General features: G+C 37.1%; 2 long non-coding RNA genes across 2 annotated transcripts; both read left to right on the top strand.

Moving 5' to 3' along the window:
- The first annotated feature begins 1,355 nt into the window (after positions 1-1,355).
- LOC139717433 (uncharacterized) lies at positions 1,356-3,352 on the top strand. Its single transcript, XR_011709975.1, has 3 exons — positions 1,356-1,482; positions 2,320-2,589; positions 3,215-3,352. It is a non-coding gene; the product is annotated as an uncharacterized lncRNA (long non-coding RNA).
- A 12,483-nt stretch (positions 3,353-15,835) lies between these two features.
- LOC139717360 (uncharacterized) lies at positions 15,836-21,754 on the top strand. The gene is made up of 3 exons (XR_011709966.1): positions 15,836-15,915; positions 17,884-17,982; positions 21,672-21,754. It is a non-coding gene; the product is annotated as an uncharacterized lncRNA (long non-coding RNA).
- Positions 21,755-22,917: the final 1,163 nt, after the last annotated feature.

The following is a 22,917-nucleotide window of genomic DNA, read 5'->3' as shown; positions in this document are numbered from 1 at the left end:
TATGATGGTACATTACCTGTACACATCTTGGAATACCTTCAATCCAATTTAACTTTCACATTTTGTGTGTATGACCTCTCAGTCACTGAAAACTACCAGCTGCGCATCAGAGTTCAGCGGAATCCAGAGTTCCTGCTGGACGAGGTCACAAAGATTCTCTGCGAGATCCGTGGCAATAATAATCAGGAGAACCCAGTATGGCGTGGACCAAATGGACAGGTCATCCGACCAGCTGGACGGGGTCAGTTTTATAACCATCACTCAAAGCTACTATTTGATATTCATATAATTTTTTTTTAATTCTATGTTACATATTTATTTTTGTTTAACACGTCCCTGATCTGAATACAAGTTGTATTTTGTTTTTGATATGTTGAGAAATAGCTATTGATATAAACAACACTTCTGCTACAGTGTAACTGAGATAGCTATCTACACTATGTCAACCACAGTACACACGCAAAGTACCATGATAAATTATAAGGAACTACCGAAAACAGCAAATTACACTTTGTTATTTTTTACAATAGGTGCCATCATACTGGTGCATTGTAGAAATGTCAGTTCAAAAGAACATGAGTGTTTGTGACATTCAAAGGATAGTGATAATAATACAGACATTCATAACATGGACTGTATCCACTCATAGGTGGTCAAGGTGGTCACAATTAATGTTTATAACCCAATACACAATCTAACGGTATATTACATAAGTTCCTACAGCTGCAGCATGTTCATTCTCTAAGAAAGCTAGTAATCCAAATGTGCATTTTTCATTTTCCTCTTGAAGTCATCAACAGTGTCACAATACTTATCACAAGTGTAGTATTATTTTTTCTGTAAAGAATAAGAGTTATCTGCCTAATCAACTCTTCAAGAAATAATTTTTGGTAGTATAGCCCACTTTCGTCATAACAAACTCCTTGTGACCTGCAATTGTCTTTTTTTTAAAGCTGAACAAATAAGGGAACATAAAGATATACAGAAAATGATTTGGAGACCTGAAGTTTTCCTTTTTTGTGGAAAAATTTTGTTATGATTCTGTATGTTATGACAATCAATGCATATAGTAGACAAGAACTTCCACATGCATTTTAATTTCTCAAATCTTAGCTCTCACAAAATTCGCAAAATTAAAATGTACTCAAAATTTGTGGTTTTACAGTAGATTAGGGATAAAAAGTCTTGATCTTCATGTGACAATAACATGCAGTTACCTTTTGTATTTCCGCAAAATATGTGAATGTTCATGTAATTTGGAAACTCAAACAGATATTTGAGCAGAGGTTTGAACAAATCATGGACATTTCCTTTCTATCTCTCAATATCCTTTACCCTTCCAAGGTGGTACAAGACACCTGAACACTCGGGTCACTCGCCGGACCAACCGACTGACCATCTCCAAACTGACCGTGGAAGATGCTGGACAGTACACCTGCCAGGTCGGACCCATCATCTCCTCCTTCGACATCATCCCAAGGAGTGAGTGGATTGCCATCTTTTATCCCTTAACAGATTGCTTGTAGGAATTTGGTTTACCATACATTAAGTCAGAAGGAAATCTGATACGTCAATCAGAATCTATGGGTTAATTGACCTTCAAGATAGGAACTGTGGGAAAGATGGAGATGAGATACAAATTATGCTTTCTACTTTTTAAGGCAGAGTATTGTTGTGTCTGTGAACTTTACATTGTGCTGTAAGGGTGTGAATCAAGACTATGTTACACATGTGGCAAGCAAGGCAGCTCGGATGTGATGATTGAGCTGGAACGTGTGACACTGGATAAAAAATTACACCATGGTACTGTACTTCGGTCTCAGTATATTCTTCATTGTGTCTGCGTTCGGGAGTAGGTACAACTTTCATCTTCATTGTATTTTCAGGAGGTTTTTGGCTCATAGATATCGTACAACTTGTCCAGAAGTTTATTTTTGTAAATGTATAAATTGCCGACCTTACCATTGTGATTCTTGTGTCATAAAATGCTGTGTTATACACCATCTATTTCAAGCGTGGTTTTCAATAACTATGACATTGTAGCAGCTTGATGATCGGAAGAGAGTTTTTCTTAACCCGTTGACGACGAGTCCCGATTATACTTGGGCAGGTGTCTCTGGGAAATGCTTGTTGTAGTAAAATCAGCCCATCCTCAGCGGGTTAAACATCTGATCTATGGGGATTCAATTCCGGCAGGGTAGACCCAGTTCTGAAGACATTCATACAGGCATGATTTATATCATCTATCCATAACTATCTAGAATTTTTTTTTTTGCCTATTCCTACACATCTGTTTTTTTGTTACCCATGCACTGTAAGGTGGAGAATGTGAGAACCCCTGCACTAATGGAGGAACCTGTGATAACGGAGCCTGCCTTTGTCCGCTTGGCTTTGCCGGCCGCACTTGCGAGGTGCCCGTCGGTCCGGACGGTATCCTGGTCAACATCACCATCACGTCGTCGCTTGACCACGACCCGCAGATTGGGGAGGGGGTCAGTTTCCTGTGTGAGCTCAGTCCCAACCCGCTGTACACCAACCCACAATGGCACGGCCCCACTGGACAGGTCGTACCCGTCGTCGATGCTCTAGGTGAGATTGGAAACCGATTGCATGTTATCCTCATTCACCTGGGCCCCATTTCATAAAAGATGTTACAATTGTAGGATAGCAACTCTTTGTGGAATGGCAACTTCCCACAGCAGCAGCCAATCAGGAAGCCGGATTCTTCTCATTACCATGAAAATTGCCATTCCAGCAAGAGTTGCTATCATATCAACTTTTTATGAAATGGATCCCTGATCAGATGATGAAACCATCTACTTCCATCTTCAACAAGTTAGCTTGAGAGCTTTTTTGTTCCAACATGTACGTGCAAAATTTTGGAATAATTGATGCTCTAGGTGAGATTGGAAACAGAATGCATGTTATCCTCGTGAATCTGATCAGATGATTAAACTGTCTACTTCCATCTTCAACAAGTTTGTAGTTTAAGAGCTTTTTTGTTCCAAAATATACTTGCAAAACTTTGGAATGCTAGAATTTAAAAAATTCTGTATGCATGTATGACTCAGTTTAGCTTATAGGATATGTTATGCTAGCTCATTTTACCAACAGAATCATTTCAAAAAGAAGATACTGTGGTTAGTATCCGTGATTCTTGATCTATGCACTGCCATGATTTCATCTCAACTTATCTCCTCTCCCTCCCCTTCAGATCCGTCCCCACCCCCAGTACATGCTGTCAGTGTCTCACCCCTGGTCACCCGGCTGGTCATTGACAGTGTGAGCCAAGATCTGGCCGGAGACCTGGCCTGCACGGCTGGCCCACTGACCAGTCTCTACACACTCAACATCCCACGTAAGTCTTGGACAATGGATGTTTGGTCACTTTCTAAATGGTGGTCACTTGCAAATTCAGTCTTGTTTTGTTGTTGATATTCATCACCAATGAATGACATTTGTGCTGAACCATTGTGATTGACACAAGGTAGTAAATGGTAAGACTTGAATTGTAGAGCTTCCCCCATTGTACAGTGTGTAGAAGAAGATTTCCAAAATTTCTTGGCATATTCAAACTTATCAAACTCATCATCATAAGAATTGTTTATAAGTGTAGATTGACTGAAGAATTTTAAATTGTGAAAGATAGTCTTTCTTGAAGTGATTCCATAATTCCCTGCAATATTGTTGCAATGATGGACATAAAACTTGTTCTTTTTGAATGAACTTGAAATGTGGTCATGTAGGTAATGACATTTAGCTCAATATCTTTGTCCAAAAAATTAAAAGAGTATGTTGTGTTTCCTGTTGTTTGTATAACCATGAAAAATAACAGTTAACAATACAGATGTTTCTTCCAAAAGGCTTGTTGTGTTTGTAATTTTCAAGCAGAAGGGACGTAATGTGTTGAGCAGCTTACTGTTCAATATTTGAAGAGTTTGTTTGCAAAAACCGATAAGTCCATTTTTAAAGATTTTGAAGTGCTGTCTCTGTCAAAAAGTACAAAATAATACCTTTTAGATGATATATTGGTCACTACATATAAAGATACATTTTTGAAGTTATGGTCAAAATAAGCAAAATTTTTCTTATTGTTCTCCTTATTTTTCTTGACCTTTGATCGCAAATATCTCCATTTGCCGAATATGGACTTATCGGTTTTTGCGAACAAACTCTTCATTTATTCATTCAAAAGAGATTATGCCAAATCTCAATTGGCATTGTGCAGTGCAGACACACATTTCAGATTATTCTATTCTTCAGGATATTGTGTAGTTACGTGTACATTTGAATATTTGCTTTTCATTAACCATACAAACTTGATAAACTCACTTTCCATGTCTACAGCACCAACTTGTGCACAGCCTTGTCAAAATGGCGGTAACTGTGTCCGCAGCCAGTGTGTGTGCACAAAGGGCTTCCAGGGAGATTTCTGTGAAGTAGAAGGTGAGACATGAATTTCTGTTCATCCTTCATTCTGTAACCTTACCAGTGTGGGGAAAAGAAGACATTAGTAGGGGTTTATATACCCAAGTCTAGTTTTATTGGTGTATTCTGTTGTAGATTAGAATTTATTTTTTTATCACAGCTATGAAACAGTCACCACTCTTATCTCTTTGCACGTCCGGCTCAGTCGACGGCGTGCCAACTTCGCATATTCTGCTCAGCAAACAAAGCCGCCATAACCGATCGATAAATCGCTAATCCCGCGGTACAATCAAAGCGTTTCTCGCGCTTTTGTTCCTCTCACATACGGCTTGCATTCTATGTGGTGATTGACTATCAAGCGGTGTTCCCAACTAGATATGCGTGTACATTCTAAATTTCTGTCACTCTTCTATGTGCAAATGTCATGCCTTTATAGTAATATAGCAACTGGTAAATCAAAAGAAAAATTGGAAATAGAATAGTTATACATTGTATATGGAAGCAAAGTTTGGCATTCCTCTAACTTTGCTCATTATTATGTCCAGCTTAACAGAAATTTGTAGAAGTTATACAAATTGGAAAAACAGAATTCTTTCTCAAAGCATGACTACCTTCGTGTCTCAGAATAACGTGGCACACAGGGGGTTTCCACCATGGCACATAAAGAGTTATGGGTGGAATTGATTTGATAGCCGGACTATTATTCACTAAAGATAGAAGCAAGCACCACAATTGATATCTCTAGTAACCCATTGTTAATGTGAATTCACATTAAAGTTTCTTGTCAGAATGTTGAGGTGGAGTTCATGATATAACGAAGTATGTTTCTCCTTGAGTGAAGTTAGCAATGTGAATATATGGAATTACTAACAAGTGGCAATTTGTTTCATTAATACTGATCATACCAATAAAGTGAAACACACGGGACCATAAACAGTATGTGGTCTTGTCATGCTAAATATTTTATAATGTGATTGATGCAGAATTTATTGCATCTGTTTGAAGAGTAATTTGTCAATCAGACACAGTAAAAACAACTCGATGCAAGAATCTTTCATTTGATTGTTGTAGATTTCTTGATGATTATTCAAGGCTTTAACATTTGCTTGTTAACCCGTTGAGGACGGGCTGATTTTGCTACAACACACATTTCCCATAAACACTTGCTTGAGTTTACTAGGGACCCGTCCTCAATGGGTTAACATGCAACTTTTTGGAAAGCTGAAATGCATTTGATTTTCTCATGATTTTCTTCAGAGTTCATCCCATACAACGTCACCATCACACCTGACCAAGAGCTGACGCCCTCTGTTGGTGACAGCGTGAGTTTCCTATGTGAGAGCACCGGCCCAGAGGCACCGACTCCAGTCTGGTACGACCCCAACGGGCGGGTCATCTCCCCCAGTCGAGCTGGTGAGTGGTGAAAACATTCCAACCCAGCATTCATTCCATCTTATTTCCTTTTTGTCTGAATTTGATTGAAGATATGTGACTTATAACTATCTGAAATCATTTTACAATCACAATGTTTTCCATTTCTCCACAGTAGGCCTACCATCTTTGACTATTAAAGATCCTTCCAAAAAATTCAAGATATCCATTGTTTTCACACCCAAGCCACACTCTTTTGCTCAATCCATGCACATATTCACTTTTTGTATTATTATTTCCTTGCTGTGATGTAGCCAGTAGAAACCATTCAGTTTCCCTTCTGCGTGTATTTCTATGATTTTGCTAACTTTCTTCCTTTTGCAGTAGTGTCTCTGGTCAAATTTTTGAATTACATCAGCTTTCCTTATGGGCTAAACACTTTTTTTTACCTTTCCCAAAGAGGAAAAGTGGTTCTTCTTTTTGTGTTACTGCACAAAGAGGAATGTACAGGGTACCTCTTTAGCTGACATGTAGATAATCAATTTCTCACAAATTGCAATCAGTACTATGTTCTTGTTTCTCGAGATTTCCTGCAAACAAGAAGTGAACATCCCAAGCAAATGAGAAACTCAGCAAAGTGCATCATCATAAAATGCTGTTCTACCCTGAAATTAAACCCTGCAGCTTTTCCCAATTTCTGCCCACGTATTCATCTTCCAAACTGGGCAGTATTCATGAGCTATCAGTCTCCCTTCCAGAAAGCATTTACACACCTGTAGCCACCCTCAAAATAAATGAAAGCATTCTTATTTCTAATCATTTTGCCATTATTCTTTTCTGTTTCATATGTATATGTATTCTTTTATTTCCTTTTTGTTTCCTTTCCAATTTGTTTTGCATAATATCTATTTATCATTCGGTGTGCTTGGGATGACTGTTGGCATGCAATGTTCAGATTATTTTGGATTAAATTTTGCTGTCAACTGAAAAATTTTTAAACAACTTTTAAACTCCAAAAGTGTCCCTAGAAATTGTCATACATACCAATCAAATGACAAACCAAAAAAGCGTCCTGAGTCAAAGGACAATGTCCCTAAACCTTGTGATTGCCAATTTTCTGTCCGTCCTTTAATATCAATATTGTTATCCTTGCAGTTGACATGCATGTTTTGAAAGTGCAGCAAAGCCAATGGCTTTTTTCCTGTAGAATATTTTGATATTTAAGCAGGTTTTTGTATCAATAAAAAGAAGAAAGATTTGAACATCATTGACAAAGCCAACATCCCTCAGACACAAGCTACTGTTTGCATATTACATTGTCTATAATTTCTTGGTTATTATTTTACTCTTTGTGTCTTATCTTGTGTGCAGAAGCTGCTGTTTTCTCTAAAATAAGAATTTTGCAAACACTTTGATGTTGAAAGAAAGAAAAAAAGATGATTTACAGATCAGCAGTTGCGATCTTAACAAATTTAATTTGTAGAGGGAGACAAAGTGAAGAAACTCGCATCTCTCACTTTGATGTTCATGAAAGTTTGGTTTGTAAAGTTTTGGCAGACAAGTTCCAAAGATCATGAGAAAACAAAGGCTTAACAAAAAGCACACTCCCATACCGTACTGCTCACGGTATGATGCATGAGTTTTCTTCAGTTAAAGTTAATATTGTTTTCTATCATTAATTTTATTATGTTTTTACCCTTTTACCTTCTATTGATTTATTTTCACATATATCGTGTATCTTACCCTTTTAAATGCACTTTTATTTCTTTACTCTGTTTTTATATCTATGATTTTTTTTGGCAAACTTCTGTTCATCATTTGGCTCCATACTACTCCCTTCACTTCCCCCTTTGACCTTCTACATTGACCTTTGACCCACCATGTGTGACCCTTGATCTGATCCCTGCGCATCATCAATCCATTATCATAGACTCAGAGCTGGCGAATTCATTTAGCTCCTCAGGTAATTACAAATCGTCGCTGGGGCGACAAGACCTCGTATCTACAAAATGTCAAATGTTCAGGAGAGCACAAAAACATGGCAGCCAAAGCACTATATCAAGTGGGATAGCCTTTCCTTTGACGTGCTGTGGTGGCTTCATTTTGGGGGTATTACAGCTAGGATTTGGACAGGACATCACTTAACTGATTATCTGACCATTAATCCAAAAAAGTCACTTTCACCAAAATTTCAGATACGAGGTCTTGTCACCCCAGCTACTAAATGTACATCAGTCTTTAGCCCTATTGCTTTTCACTGGTGAATGAAAGTTTGATCTTTCAAACCCAATGCCTCGTAAAGTGCCACTGTATTACCATATTGTGCCATCTTCATGTCTGCTGTTTCCAATTTTTTAAAGATGCTCAGTTAGGTATCAAGGTGTATTTGTGGATCTTACTCATTTTTAGAGACAATACTATACAATCACACAGATTTTAGTTTTACACTTGATAATATGAAATGCTCTATGAGCAGTGTGTGTGTGATTGTAAAATAACTTCAAACATACATTTCATACAACCAAGACCCTGAAAGATAAATTTGACAGTCTGTATGTCATTTAGTATTTTGTTTTGAATCAGTTTAGCCTTCAATCAAATTGCTAAATTACTCTTTGTACAATTGCATATCATTTAGATAGATTTTCCATTGCAAATGTAAAATGCAGATATAAGGCTAACATTGGCATATCAGAAATTATTCATCAAACTGCTTCATGCATATTCATGATTATCAAAGATGACATGTAGACAGTGAAGCTCATTACATGTGCAAACCTTTCATGTTCTCCTGCCATTTTGTAGTCCAGATTTCCTTAGTCCCACCCATGCCTTTTTCATGATGTTTTTACCATCTCTCTGCTCCATCTTATTTCTCCTTCCATCATACAATCCTGTAGAAGACCCCTTTGTGGAAGAATTCTCATTCTCAGGTAACAAGAACAATTGTTCTTTGCAACAGAGTCAAGTGAAATTATTTAACATGTGTAACTGGTACATTTTCTTTCCAATGTATATTTCATACTTGTGCACAAGCTTGCATTGAAAATGCGCTTTGCAATATTCCCGGGCCCTGTTTCATAAAGCTGTTCGTAAAGTTACGAACGACTTACGAGCGACTGGTGATCAGTTCTGTTGTGCTATACTTATCAGAATTTCCATAATTCAGCACAAGAACTGATCACCAGTCGCTCGTAAGTTGTTCGTAACTTTACGAACAGCTTTATGAAACACCCCCCAGGTTGAGATGGTGTTCGTCCATTTCGTATTTGTTTGTTTGTATATATTTGTTGTGTTTTGTTTCTTAATCCCAGCTAATAGTTCAGTTTTTATTTCTGTTAACATATTGTGGCATGTGATGCGAAGCTATTAATGCTGTTGACTACTGACTGTTACAGACATCCTTGTCAGGTTCATGTGCATACAGGGTTTATATTATTGTGTTTACGTGTTTGTGTGTTAATTTTGACAATGTGGTATTAAATTGATATAATTATGGCACATATTATTTGTACATATACATGTATGGATAGAAATAACTTTCTTGCACACTATAAAGAGCATGCTGTTTTGCCCCTCCAGCAGTGTATGTACTTTTACTTCATTTCTTTTGGCATATTCTGTGAAATTCTACATGTCGCACAAGTAGATGTATATGTACCTCTGAGATACATATACTTGTGCAAAGTTCTTTAATTCCATCCAAAGTAATGTGTGCATTTCCTTGGATTTTTTTAATTAATTTCTATGTTATATTTAAGGACTTGTGTAAGAGGCTTGCATTGCCAAAGGGTGCATGTTTGAAATCACATCGCAATGTTGAATAGGATCTTGCTGGTTCTGTGTTGCACACCATGCTTGTGCTGCAAAATTTCTTGTGAAATATCTTTAAACTTTGGAAATAAACTCTACCCGAGCTGGAATTTCATATCAAAACTGGCAAGGTTTCACAAAAGTTGTGATTGTCATTGACACTTTATCAGTCATTGGATCTCATACATGTTTATTTTTAAAGGCAATTGTTTGTCACATTCTTAAGACCCCATAAAGCCCTCAGAATAATTCAATGATTCTTGTGCACTTCAACATGGATAATTTTTTTAGAAAAGCAGTTGAAAGATATACCTTTGAGATAAACTTCCAACCAGTATTTCTCTACATAAGGCTGTATCTTCTTTTTCTCAAAGGTTGTGTGTACTAATAGTGTGTTGAAGTCAATTTTACTTTGAAAGACAGACTCGTTTGATTCATAGCAAGAGGCAGGCTGATTTTTCCATGTCAGGTTCAGAATTCACAAAACCTTTTTTTTTTTTGATTGACCAGAGTGATATTATTGTCCGCATTAATAGGGTATATATCTACTTCCACTGCACATGCACTTTTTGTTGCTTTGAGCTTCTTAATATACACTTGTACATGATTTGCATGTATGCTTAATTTTAAGAATTCTTATAATTTTATTTTAGATGACTCCAAATAGCTTCAATAAACAATTGTTGTTCTTTTGTGTGAGTGAACATACAAAAGCCGATTCGGAATTATTATCCAGAAAATAATCAAAAGCTTTCAGATATTGCATGTACGATATGTGACCGTGCACCTCAAAACGAACATAAAGTCGCACACACTGATTTCGCATGAGGACTGAAAATAAGTGAAATGGGTCAACCTAGCCGAACTTGACTTTTCATATTTTCTGAAAGAACGGGTCTTCTTTTACATTATGCTAAAATTTGGTATCATAAATCGGGCAGGAAAGTGTGTTTTTTTTAGCAGTTTATCTCAAACATTTTTGGTAGAATAGTGTGATTAGGCGTGTCTTTAGAATCCCTTTTTCATTTCTGAAAAACCTTGTCCTCACTCTTCACTTTCAACTCTGATAACTTTTGACAAGATAGTGCTATTGCTTTGAAAGTTGGCATTAATTATGGACAGAATGTGTTAATGAGGCATGCTTAATTTCAGTTTAATCTGATAATCCCTTTATTGTTGTTACTCTGGTGGTTAACTTCCTGTTTTTTGTCCCATTCATCGCACAGCCAGCACGGTTTGGTAAAGATTGAGCGCTTGAATAGACACTGTACTTCAGAGCCTCTTTTCTCAGTTCACACTTTTCCTGAGTTTGTGCTTTCTTTCCAATATTTAGATAGGTTAGGAGAGTCCATTTGATTTGAGTTATACATCATTTTAAAGCTCAAAGTCTGCTCTTCCAGAATATGGCCTTAACTAGAAATTCATGTCTGGCGACTTTTTGTTTGTTTTGAGGTGCAGGGTCACATATGTACAATTATGCATGAGCATGCAGATATTGTCAATTCAGTGAGTTGATCCTAAGGTCTACAGTTATTTGTTCTATTGAATCTTAGAAGTCTATTGAGAATTTAATTGGAAGGATTTTTTTTTTAGACAAAGTAGCAGAGACACGTGTTTCACAGTGTCATGTACATATTGATGTGAACTCAATTAGGATACAATTTTGCATAACTTGAGATATTTTATGGGGTATGCTATAAAAATCCAGATAGAAATCATGCTCAATTTATTCGTTAATCTGTCAATAATCAATCAGTAGGGCCTATCCAACCTCGACAATTTTTTTTCATTAATTTCGTGAGATGCAAGGTAAATTTGAGATCAGGTTTGAGCTCAAAAGATATGTATTTGTTTCAATATTTAATCAACATCAAATCAAACACCATTAATTTACTTGGGTTACAGAACATTAGTTGATAGTTAACCATTTACAAATTGAAGCCAATCCTAATCTGTACTTCATGGATAAATTTCCAGGTGTTTATCCTTTCCTAAGTGTCAACAAAGAAATATTTAGGTCCCACATGTTAAGCATGAGTGTTTAAATGTTCATCATAAAAGTCTCAAACTAGTGAAGGATTTGTGTGGGGTTTCTTTTTTTTTTTCAGTATTATTTTGTTGGTGTTATTAACAGAATTCCACGTCAACTAATTACCTGTACTTTATGTGAAACTGGAGAACACTTACAAAACACATTTTTGTCTTATGTAACTGTAACGTAACATTAATATTTAACCAGTCATATATCATCTAAGTATTTACTTCACACTCTCTTGTGGTGTTAATCATGACGGTTTTGATGACTTAAGTTGCGATGAGTACAACTTTTATACTTTATTAACATTTGGTTTGCAAGTTTTATTGTCGCATTTGTTGACATTTCTGTGATTGTGAGGTGGTATATAATTAAACAATAATTTGCGGTGACCCATGCTTGTTATTCAGGATCTACGTTTGCAGTTTCTGGAATACCCGTCTATACCTGATATTCAGTGCTTGCCACTTATTTGCATATTGTACCAGTGAATTAACATTGCCATTTATATGCATCTCACTTTGGTAACCATCTTCTGTCCAAACTTAAATACCCCTAGGTGTTTAAAGAATGGCACACTTTTAATCTTGAATAATTCAGAAAGTACACATCAGGTCATATTGAGATTGATGTTATGGTTTATTGCTAAAAGATACAAGTTTGTTTGCGGTGGTTTGCAAACAATATCATAAATCAGTTTTATGAAGTTCATGTTTATTTTTGCAAGTTTTGGCTATCAAATCTTGAGCCAAATTGTTGTGTGTCCATTACAAATGAGTTTGCAGTGAGCATCAACAGTGATGTATAGTGTTCTGTCTCTGTGTATTCTTGTGTATTAATCGGTGTCATTATGTTATGTATAGTGTTCTGTCTCTGTGTATTCTTGTGTATTAATCGGTGTCATTATGTTATGTATAGTGTTCTGTCTCTGTGTATTCTTGTGTATTAATCGGTGTCATTATGTCATGTATAGTGTTCTGTCTCTGTGTATTCTTGTGTATTAATCGGTGTCATTATGTTACCCCGTTGTATCTGGTGTAGATGTGAACATAGCCGGTCTGCTGGTCCAGCGGGTCTCGCTGACCAAGTCCAGACTGGTCATCCAAGATATCACGGAGGACGACACAGGAATCTACACCTGTGCTGCTGAACCAAAGAGGGAGACTATCATTCTCAACATCTACAGTGAGTGTTTGGTGTTCGGTGTTGGGTGTTCAGTGTTTGTCCTGGTTTGTCTGTTCCTTGACGAATACTTTTGCTACTGTGTTCCATTCATGATATTCAATGAATAAACAAGGATTTGAAATGACAGGTATGAATTTATTCCGGTGCGGTGTATGTTGGTTAACTGGTCACATAATTTTAATAAAGAAGTGTATGTGACTATGGCTTGCAAATTAGCAACTTGATTGTTCGCAGAAGAGATCCTCTTGTAATATGAGCAGTAGATCACTCAAACCAAGAAAACTAAAGATTTGATTCCCCTATCTGTTTTAATACATTTAAGATTATTCCATCTTCACAGAGCATAAACTAGAAGGAATGTTATGTAAATCCTTTGTCAGTAAAATGTTTAATAATTGAATTCTTTATAAATTGCAACATAATATTCACAAATTGCACAGTGTATGTGTAGTAAGAGGCATAATTCTTAACATAAACCTGCAAAAGGATAAAAATATCATTAAAGACAATTCTTGTGTCGTGTGAATCTCCTTGAAGAAAAGAAAATCTGTTACACTTAATCTGCAAATGGAACAAAGAAGAAAAAAATAATAGTTTTAGTGTTTGTTTGCTCATCACATTTTGACCGGACTTGTTCTTTAACTATGTGCTTTTTACTTCCACCATAGTTCCGAGATGCCTTCCCACCTGTCAGAACGGAGGAGACTGTGTGGAAGGGGTGTGTCAGTGCTCCCCAGAGTACACCGGATCCCACTGCCAATACTCATGTAAGAATCTCTCACAGGGGAGGGGAGGGATTGTAGGATATGAAATTAGTTTCCAGACATCTGTGCCAGTCAGCAAAGAAAGCATTCCAGTGGACGTGCCAATCAGTAAATACAGTGCACTAGGTGTTAATGATACTCGGTATTGTGATCAGTGGTTGCCATAGTGATCAGTGATGCTGAGGAAATCTGATGAAGGCAGTCCCTCATGCTATGGTAATGAAGATGATGGTGATGATTTCAGAGCAGCCAAACCTCTCCGATCCTGCAAGGGGATTCTTGAAACGAACGAATAGAAATATTTCTTTATCTAGATAAGAGTCTCTGATCTTGCAAGAGACTTCTTGAAACAATTAAACAAATAGAATGATTAATTTCTTTAGATAAGAGTCTCTGATCTTGCAATAGGCTTCTAAAGCAAACAAAAATAGATTTTTCTTTATCTTGATAAGAGTCTCATTTCTTGCAATAGGCTTCTTGAAACAAACAAATAGAAATTCTCTTTATCATGATAAGAGTCTTGTATCTTGAAATAGACTTCTTGAAAGAAACAAGTAGAAATATTTCTTTATCTTGATAAGAGTCTCTGATCTTGAAATAGGCTTCTTGAATCAAACAAATAGAATATTTCTTTATCTAGATAAGAGTCTCCGGACTTGCAATACACTTCTTGAAACAAGCTAATAGAAATATTTCTTTATCTTGATAAGAGAACACCTGACCTGATTTCTCTCTAACGTATCATGTCTCACAGATGAAGATGACTTTGAAGTGGTCTTCACTCCCAGCTCGGATGTGAGACCATCACCTGGAGAAGGATTCAACATCCGCTGTGAGGTCCAAGGCCCCATCCTGTTGGAACGGCCCATGTGGACCGGGCCTCTGGGACAAGAGATTGCCCCAGCTGGGCGAGGTAAGTGCAGTCAATATTCTTTTGTCCTAGCATGGGTCTTAGTCATTACTTGTCCCAGCCTGGTCTTCGGCATTACTTAGTCTTAGCATGGGTCTTAGTCATTACTTAGTTCCAACCTAGTCTCAGTCAATGTTTAGTCTTAGTATAATCCTAATCTTTACTTAGTCCCAGCCTAGTCTTTGTCATTACTTAGTCCCAGTGTAGTCTTAGACATTACTCAGCCCTAGCATAGTCTTAGTCATTACTTAATCCCTGAATAGTCTTGTCCGGCTGGCAAATCGAGTTTGTATGTGATAAAAGGAAAAGGATATATACATAACAATTATAAAAAATCATAACAATGACACTGTCTTATTTGCCCAGGATAGCCTCATCAGTGTTCACAATGCTTCTCCAAAGTGCCCTACTATTGTCATTACCTCCATCTTTGCTCGTGATTTTTTATACACCTGGTTGAACAGGATAAATATCTTGTCTGAAGATAAACATGTAAATGTTAAGCTTGATTTGAACTTAAAATCTGCCGTTAGAAATTTAGTTCCTTGTCCAGAGTACCACAGTGTAAACTCATAACAAGGTACAGATGTTGCATTGATTAGACCTCTCTGTAGTATTAATAGAATTGCCAAAATATGCCATGTAATTTTTTATGACTCTGCTTCTTAGCTGGTAGTGAAAAGATACCTTATCATCATGAGTGTTTCAGTGGCGGATCCAGAGGGGGGCGCACCTGGCGCAAGCCCCCTCTTTATTTTTGGTTAGAACAAAAGAAAAAAAAAGAAAAAAATGGGGGTGCATATGTGTGCCCCCCCCCTTTAATTTTGCAAAGGCACCTCCCCCTTACGGAATTCCTGGATCCGCCCTTGTGTTGTGTTACTGGTGTTAATCAGAATTCAAAACCTGGTAATAGAAACCATATCATTTTGTACATGATATGAAAACATGATAATTTGCAATGTAATTTAACATGATATGGATCATGTCAATTTGTAAGAAGCTGGTATTAATGGGACTTACTGAAGTATTTTGTCAAGGTTATGGAAGTTATATACTGCAAAACACGATATTTTCGTGGTGTGAAATTTTCGCGAGCTGCTTCTAACATTCAATGCATATAGTGGAGATGAGAACTTTCATGTGCATTTTGATTTTGCGAATCTTGGCTCTCGCGAAATTAAAATGCCCTTGAACATTCCTCGTTTTACAGTAAGTTGTGGGAATGCATTCAAGTGAGTACGATTCTCTTGACCCTATTGATCTGCTCCTAGGAGGATCTGACAGTGTCCATGTGGAGTTTGAGATGCAGAACTCCACCCGTCTCCACCTGGACAGCATCACTCCAAATCAGGCAGGAATCTACATCTGTAACGCTGGACCTGTGGCCGCTGTCTATAACGTCTCCCTGGGTGAGATTTGAACCCCCGCCCTCTTGCCTTCTTTCATTTTTTTTTTTCTCTGTCTCTCTTATCTTTATAATGTGATTTGTTACTTTTTCATCATTCTTATAACTTATTTCTTTTTCCTTGCTATATTTTCATCTTTTGTTTTATTTGTTTCATGTTTTTTATTCCCTTTTCTTCCATTTCCTGTGCCTATTTCGGACAAGGTTAACAGGACTTTGTCATTGCTTTCATTTGATATGTAGTGCACAAAAGTTATTTAATCCAGGTTCAGCTCAATTAGCACGAAGAATTCATAATATCACATGATAAGATAGTTAGCAGCAAAAGGTTGTAGATCGTATGCGATATACTGTCCTTATCACTCAATGTGGGTGTAACATACACAGGAGCATGTCTTGTTTGGAGCATCTGTTTTAGCATCAATTTTGTGGAAATGTCATTCTTTCTTTTGTTGGTGATGCTTGGAGTATGTGAAGCTTATACAGACACTACAGGATTTACAAAGTGCCTTATGAGTGACTCAACTTTATGCATAGACTGTAGGAGCAAATCTATTGCTGGTAATGGAATGCATAAGGGGGACGGGAGTAGCAGAAATGGAAAAAGATTGTATCTTGTTTGCTTGTAGTTAAGGCAAACTTTCATTACACACCATCCTCCTGGGAATAGGGATGTCAACATTCTGATCCCATTATCTTTTGACATGATGACACTTTGTTAAGTCACGTACATTCAAACAACCAGTATTTGTCTCTGTGTGTGTTACTCTTCTAAAGGCCAAGATTCTGAAGGTAATAATATATTCAATTTCAGATTCATATTCAAATATAGCTAGCTTCATTTACAGTAAGATATACAACTCTGTTTCTTACTTGAAATAACTTGTTTTACTAAATGCTTTGTATTACAAATTTGATACCATTTGTTCTTATCTGTTGCTGATAACATAATTCCGTTTGCTGATTTCAAATGGTGCTTTTCATGTATCAGTAACATTCCAAATTTTATTGTGTTGTGTCTACTAGCTTTTTTTATAAGCTTTTAGATTTTCCTTAATGATACTACACTTCTTTGTCTTCAAAGTGGGGCTTTCTTTTCACAATTTGTTTTGGATGTGTAAGTCCTCTTTTGTCTTGTGTTGCAATTTCTCTGAGGATGATGTAGGATGTTCTTGCATAATCCTCTGGTTCATTAATCATAACATGTATGTGCTTGGTTTTTCATTAACATCTGCCCATTCAAATGTCCCTGCATTGGGGAATCTAATCTGAAGCATCACGCCAATAGAACCCAAGAAGGAATGTTAAACTATCCTTTCACAAGATGCACTCCATGAGCAAAAGCTGCACCAAATTCACATGAAGAACACTCCTTCATGTTTGATTTGCTGCAATAAGAGTAAAATTAACAAACACTGGTAAAGGTTTGATCAAAATTGTCTGCAAAATAAGAAAGTCATTCACCTTAATGTTTTTGAAGCAGCATAATTGATCCCATTCATATACACAGATTGCTTCATGTCTTTATATTTATTCCATTGACCTGAAGCCAAAATTTCCTTACTAAGATGAAATTAGTAAATGACAAATTATGTTTCCCTCATGAGAGACACAAAGAGTTTAGATATCTCACAAATTGATACATTTTTTTTCCAGGAGTTAGAGTTGCTTAAAGTTGTTAAATTGTGAACGAAAATGTGATTGTACTTTTATAAGATTCCTAAGTCTAGGACTAAATACAATTTGAATGGGCAGTGACTTGCTTTGATTCCTAGGTAAATAATGATTTGATTTGTGTTCGTTGAGTTGATTAACTTTCAGTGTCTAATGATTCTACATTTCGAAGAAAACTCTCCTAACCCATGTTTGCTTTTTCTGATATTTTTGTCTGTTTCTTCTATTTGTCTGTTTGCTATACATGTACGCTTTCTACTCTTCTCTTTCTACTGGGCATGTTCTGTCCCTCTAACAGCCTCGCGTTGCACACCCCCATGCTTGAATGGAGGTGTCTGCCGTGGGGGTCAGTGCGAGTGTCCAGAAACTCATATGGGTCGAGATTGCAGTCAGCAAGGTATAATTGTCTCCCTTAGCTGTATTCATCCAAGTGGGAGTAGATGCCACGAACCTGTAGCTGCATAGCCTCCCTATAGATCATGATGTGTTCCAAACTTCCACTGCACCCCAGCAACATGTTTTAAACCATATACATAATAGTTCATGTCATGCACAATCACTGCTACCATTCACCAGTAGTAATTTCACACTTACAGTGTATGCCTGTCAATCGTATCTCTCCTTGTATTGAAAAGCCAACATGTTATATTTTAGACATTTTTCATGTGCACTTGCATATTTAGCAGTTTGAAGAGACAAAAAAAAATGAATTGCCTCAGAGCAGAAGTATATGTCAAATTCAATTTCATTATATTGAATTTGAGCCAGCATTTAGTGATTATACATGTATATTAAATGGGTTAGTCAAATACCGGTTAGTGATTGGCTGAACACAGTCACGTGATGGAGGTACATTCGTTATGTTCGCCCAAGGGCGAACATTCTTGTGAATTTTCTCCCATGGGAAAACATTTTCACGTAACAAATGACAGAAGGCCTAGGACCGCGCGCACACAGTGAATTTGGCTCTGCGCGATCAAGTGCAGCGATGCGAGCGATCGAGTGCATGGTGCTGGTGGTTGACGTTGACGTATTTGACTTACCCATATGATATAACAGATGATGACTTTTGTTGTCAGGAACATGTACCAAACGTTCCACCCTCAGGGTTTGAAATGCTATTTCGGGAGGCTACAAGTCCCTCGACTTCGTCTCGGGACTTATAACCTCCCTCAACAGCATTTCAAACCCTTCGGGTGGAACATTTGGTATGTTCCCTCCCCCGCCAGTCATCATCTATATAATGTATAGCTTGATAGTAAGTAATTTCCGTGATTGCTAAAAACAGAGTAAAAAAATTGTTACAATCAACAGTTGAAGAAAAGAAAAATATTTTCTTGCATTAATGGTTGGAAGTACTGGGCTTCTAATGATGCGTGTTACAAATCTATAACTTCTAGCTGTATGTTTCTCATTGCTTTGCTCAATTTACAGTGCAAATCATTTAAGATGTATAAGTATGTATACATAAGTCTGAAGTATCTTATTCCTTAAAATTGAAATTGTTAGACTAAAAAGTTCAAAGAATTTTCTGTTTCATCCCACTACCTGTATAATGCACGGTATCACAGAGATAAGTATGTAATAAGACCCACATACACAATATATTCACATCAAGATTTAGTGTACAATAGCGTGCATGTCCATGTATCTTCAGACTTCTACATTATCTCTTCCTTTTGTTTCTGGAGTTTGTTTCTTCATCCTGATTAGTATATTTGGCTCTATTTTCATTGCGTTTAGTTCACAATTAACATACAAATGTAACACAATAATTTCCACCCTGCCCACTTGCCGTTTGGCATTCTTCTCTGAAAGTTAGCCTGTTTTCCAGACCACTTTGTAGATTCTTTCTTGGATAAGGACACTGTATGATCCTTAGACAACCCGACAAAGATTACACTATACTGATCAAAAACCTCAAAGGAGTATGCATCTAGATCCATTTCAGGATGATATAAAATCCAAGAAAGAAATCTCCTTGGTTCCAGACCTAGAAATGGAGCAGTGCTTCGACATATTTTTTATTCATGTGTGTTGACAGAAGTTGGTAAGAAGTTAACAATACGATCAACGATTTTTGGATCACAGAGAAGAATGAATTACTGTATACGCCATATACTGTAAACGTCAATATTTTCGCGCGATTAATTTTTCGCGCTGAGCGGCTCGAAAACGTATTCACGGGTTCTTAAATTCGCGCTCCGCAGCAGGTTACTTTACTGTAGTACACATTAACTGCTTTCATCCAAAGCCTCTGCTACATAGCTTGCTATGCCAGCGTACGACAAGCGACGTAGCGAGCGGCTCGAATGCGAGTACAAGCACTCAAATACGTAGTACAGCTGTGACTCTAGTACCGTAGTCACGGGGGACTGTAGCATCGATGCGTGCGGTGCACACATGCATGCTACAGTACACAGCAATCTAGGGTATCGTCTCCTCGCACAGTACTAGTAGCGTAAACATGCCTGTACATTGTACTACGTAGCAGTATCATCGATGAAGCGCACACAATTCATCCCATTCAAAATGTGCGTAGAAAATTGTGAAGATATATTCGCGCGTTTTTGAATTCGCGCTAGCCGAGCGTAGCGCGAAATCCGCGAAAATTAATGTACCGCGAAAATTTCCACGTTTACAGTATATCGCGAGTCTAAATTTTTGCAAATCGAGACGTCCCAACAATTTTGCGAGTGGTTAAATTTGCACTCGTGGAGTCCTGTACTGAATGGAGAAATGTGTACACATACGTCACATTCATATCAGGATTAGAGTCAATATTTTTGTGTGCTTTTAATTTCGCGAAGAGCAGCTGACTCGCAAAATTCGCGAAAATAAAAGGCTTGCGAAATATTCAGCGTATAGAGTATCCTAGCCATTATTTTTTTATCATGCCTGCATGGTCAATATGTTGTCTTTCTCCTATTATATTCACCTTGTTTGTGAGTACTTGCTGGTCTATGTGTCTGTCTGTTCATGTTTGTGTGTCACTATGTGTGTATTCTTATATATCACATAAATCAAATATTTACATATGTCTCTTTGTTCTTCCATGCATGTCATGCTCATCCAAAAGTCAATGCCTAGTACCTTTAATAGCAAGCAGTATTTTGTCTGTCTTTGTTTTGGTGACGTAATCATTGAAGAGTGTGGGTCCACAAGTCATTGGGAAGAAAGGGAGAGAAGAATCCAGTGGAGGAGGAGAATGAAGAAGTAGTGTAAAACCAGAAATATTCGCAGCATGAAATTTTTGCAAATTGGAGCCAACAGCCTTTTTCCCGGCATTAGATTTTCACAAATTGCTGCTAGCATACAATTTTGTGCATCTTGGCTCCTTGCCAAGGGAGATATGGAGAAATGGAAACAAAGGAAAGAGAGAGAGAGAGAGAGAGAGAGAGAGAGAGAGAGAGAGAGCATACAAAGCCATTCTATCTGTTTGAAATTTATCATATACTGTTTTCCATAATTTTCTCTTTGCTATTCAAAAAAAAAAAAATGTGTGTTTGACAGGGATTGGGAGGAGAAAATTAATGTTGCAGGATAAGGTGTCCTTTCAAAGTTAAATCTGATTCTTGAAATAAAGAAAAATAACAAATTATACTTTTAATGTGTCATTTTTTATTAATCTATAGTGATTGATTCAGGGGCTGCGGAACAGTAGGGCTACAACCCACTACCTCCCCCCCCCCCCACACCCTCCTAACACACATACACACACACATTTTTGGCTCTACCAATAAAATGGTGAAAAAAAATGTTTTTCTGTGATGTTCAGAGGGCTTCTGCCCAGAGATTCCTTCTTGGGGTGGAGGGGGTACCTTTGACCTAACCAGCAGCACTGCCCTGGAACCCACCCCCTCTGAAAAAAAATAAAAAAATAAAAAAATTGGCTCCTATAATTTGTGGTGGATGGGCAATTCATCCAGGCTGTGCAAACATCAAATATTTGGTTAAAAGTGTTCTTAATGTGGTTGCCTTATGTTGAGCAAAGTTTTTCAACATGTCCATGCAACAGAACTTTTGCATAAGTTGTGGCAAGACAACTGGCTAATTTTGTTTGACCATGTTTGTCTCCCTCTATAGTTCCAGGATGTCACAGCCAGCGACCCTGCTATAATGGTGGCACCTGTATGGGTGGACGGTGTTTCTGTCAAGTGGATTTCACGGGAGACCTGTGCCAGTTTACATGTGAGTCAGAATGGTGGATAGCATCTACAGGATACGATGTGCAACATACAAAAAGGGTTCCTTTAAAATTACTAGATTCTATAAACATATCCGTACCTAGAAAGTAGTGTATTAACCTGTTGACAACAAGTCCCGAGTATACTCTATATAAATATATATAAATGCATGTAATATGAATAAATATTAATAATATTTATAAAAATATGTAAATAAAATAAATATGTATGTATGTAAATAATAATGATATGCATAAATGCATTTTGTAGCAAAATCAGCCTCTCCTCATCGAGTTACTTGTACAGTATATATTTTTTGTAATACGTGCTTATGTGCACTTATATTTCTTTCCCCTTTTGTTGTTGCTTTTTGACAATTTGTCACAAATAATACAAGGATATGATTGTAGAGTATGGTATATTTTTAGTAATTCAATAACGCAAATGATAATTTATTGAATAGTGAAGTAAATATGAAATGGTATGTATGATATGCCATGGAATGTTGGAAATGAAGTATTTAGAACAGGAATAGCTCACTAGCAAAATTTTAACTACTATTGACAACTGTCCATATGAAGATTATGTATTATATATTATTCAATATATATTTACTATATATATTATATTTATTATATATGTTATATATATCATATATATGATATATATGATATATATCATATATATTATATGTGTCATATATATTATGTATATCATATATATTATATATATTATGTATATTATATATTAGGCCCCTATATACCAGCGTATTATATTTCCTGTTACAGTGAGCATTGATGCCAACCTGCGCATTGAGCTGGATCCGGACAATGAGTACACGGAGGGGGGCAATGTGACCTTCCGCTGCATCACCAGTGGTCCCGACGCCCCCATGAACCCTCGCTGGAGGAAGGGAGATTTCCAGTATATCAACTCTGCTGTCTTTGGTAAGGCTTGGTGTTGAATATATCCCATAGTGCTGTGCCTGTATGCTAGGGACAGATTCTAGCATGGAGGGGGTTAATTATGGTGGAAGATCAACTAGGACACCATTCTCTGAAACTATTCAAATAGTTTTCCTTTCACAAGGGACTCTCTCTTGTGTTTCTGGAGCATTCATAGCAACCATATAATTATGGATGTTC

The sequence above is a fragment of the Diadema antillarum genome, unplaced genomic scaffold (genome assembly GCF_040938485.1).
Source record: "Diadema antillarum isolate AM-2024a unplaced genomic scaffold, OU_Dant_1.0 scf00000001, whole genome shotgun sequence".
NCBI classification, from domain to species: domain Eukaryota; kingdom Metazoa; phylum Echinodermata; class Echinoidea; order Diadematoida; family Diadematidae; genus Diadema; species Diadema antillarum.
Note: the sequence above shows the minus strand (reverse complement) of the source record. Positions and strands in the feature narration are given on the sequence as shown.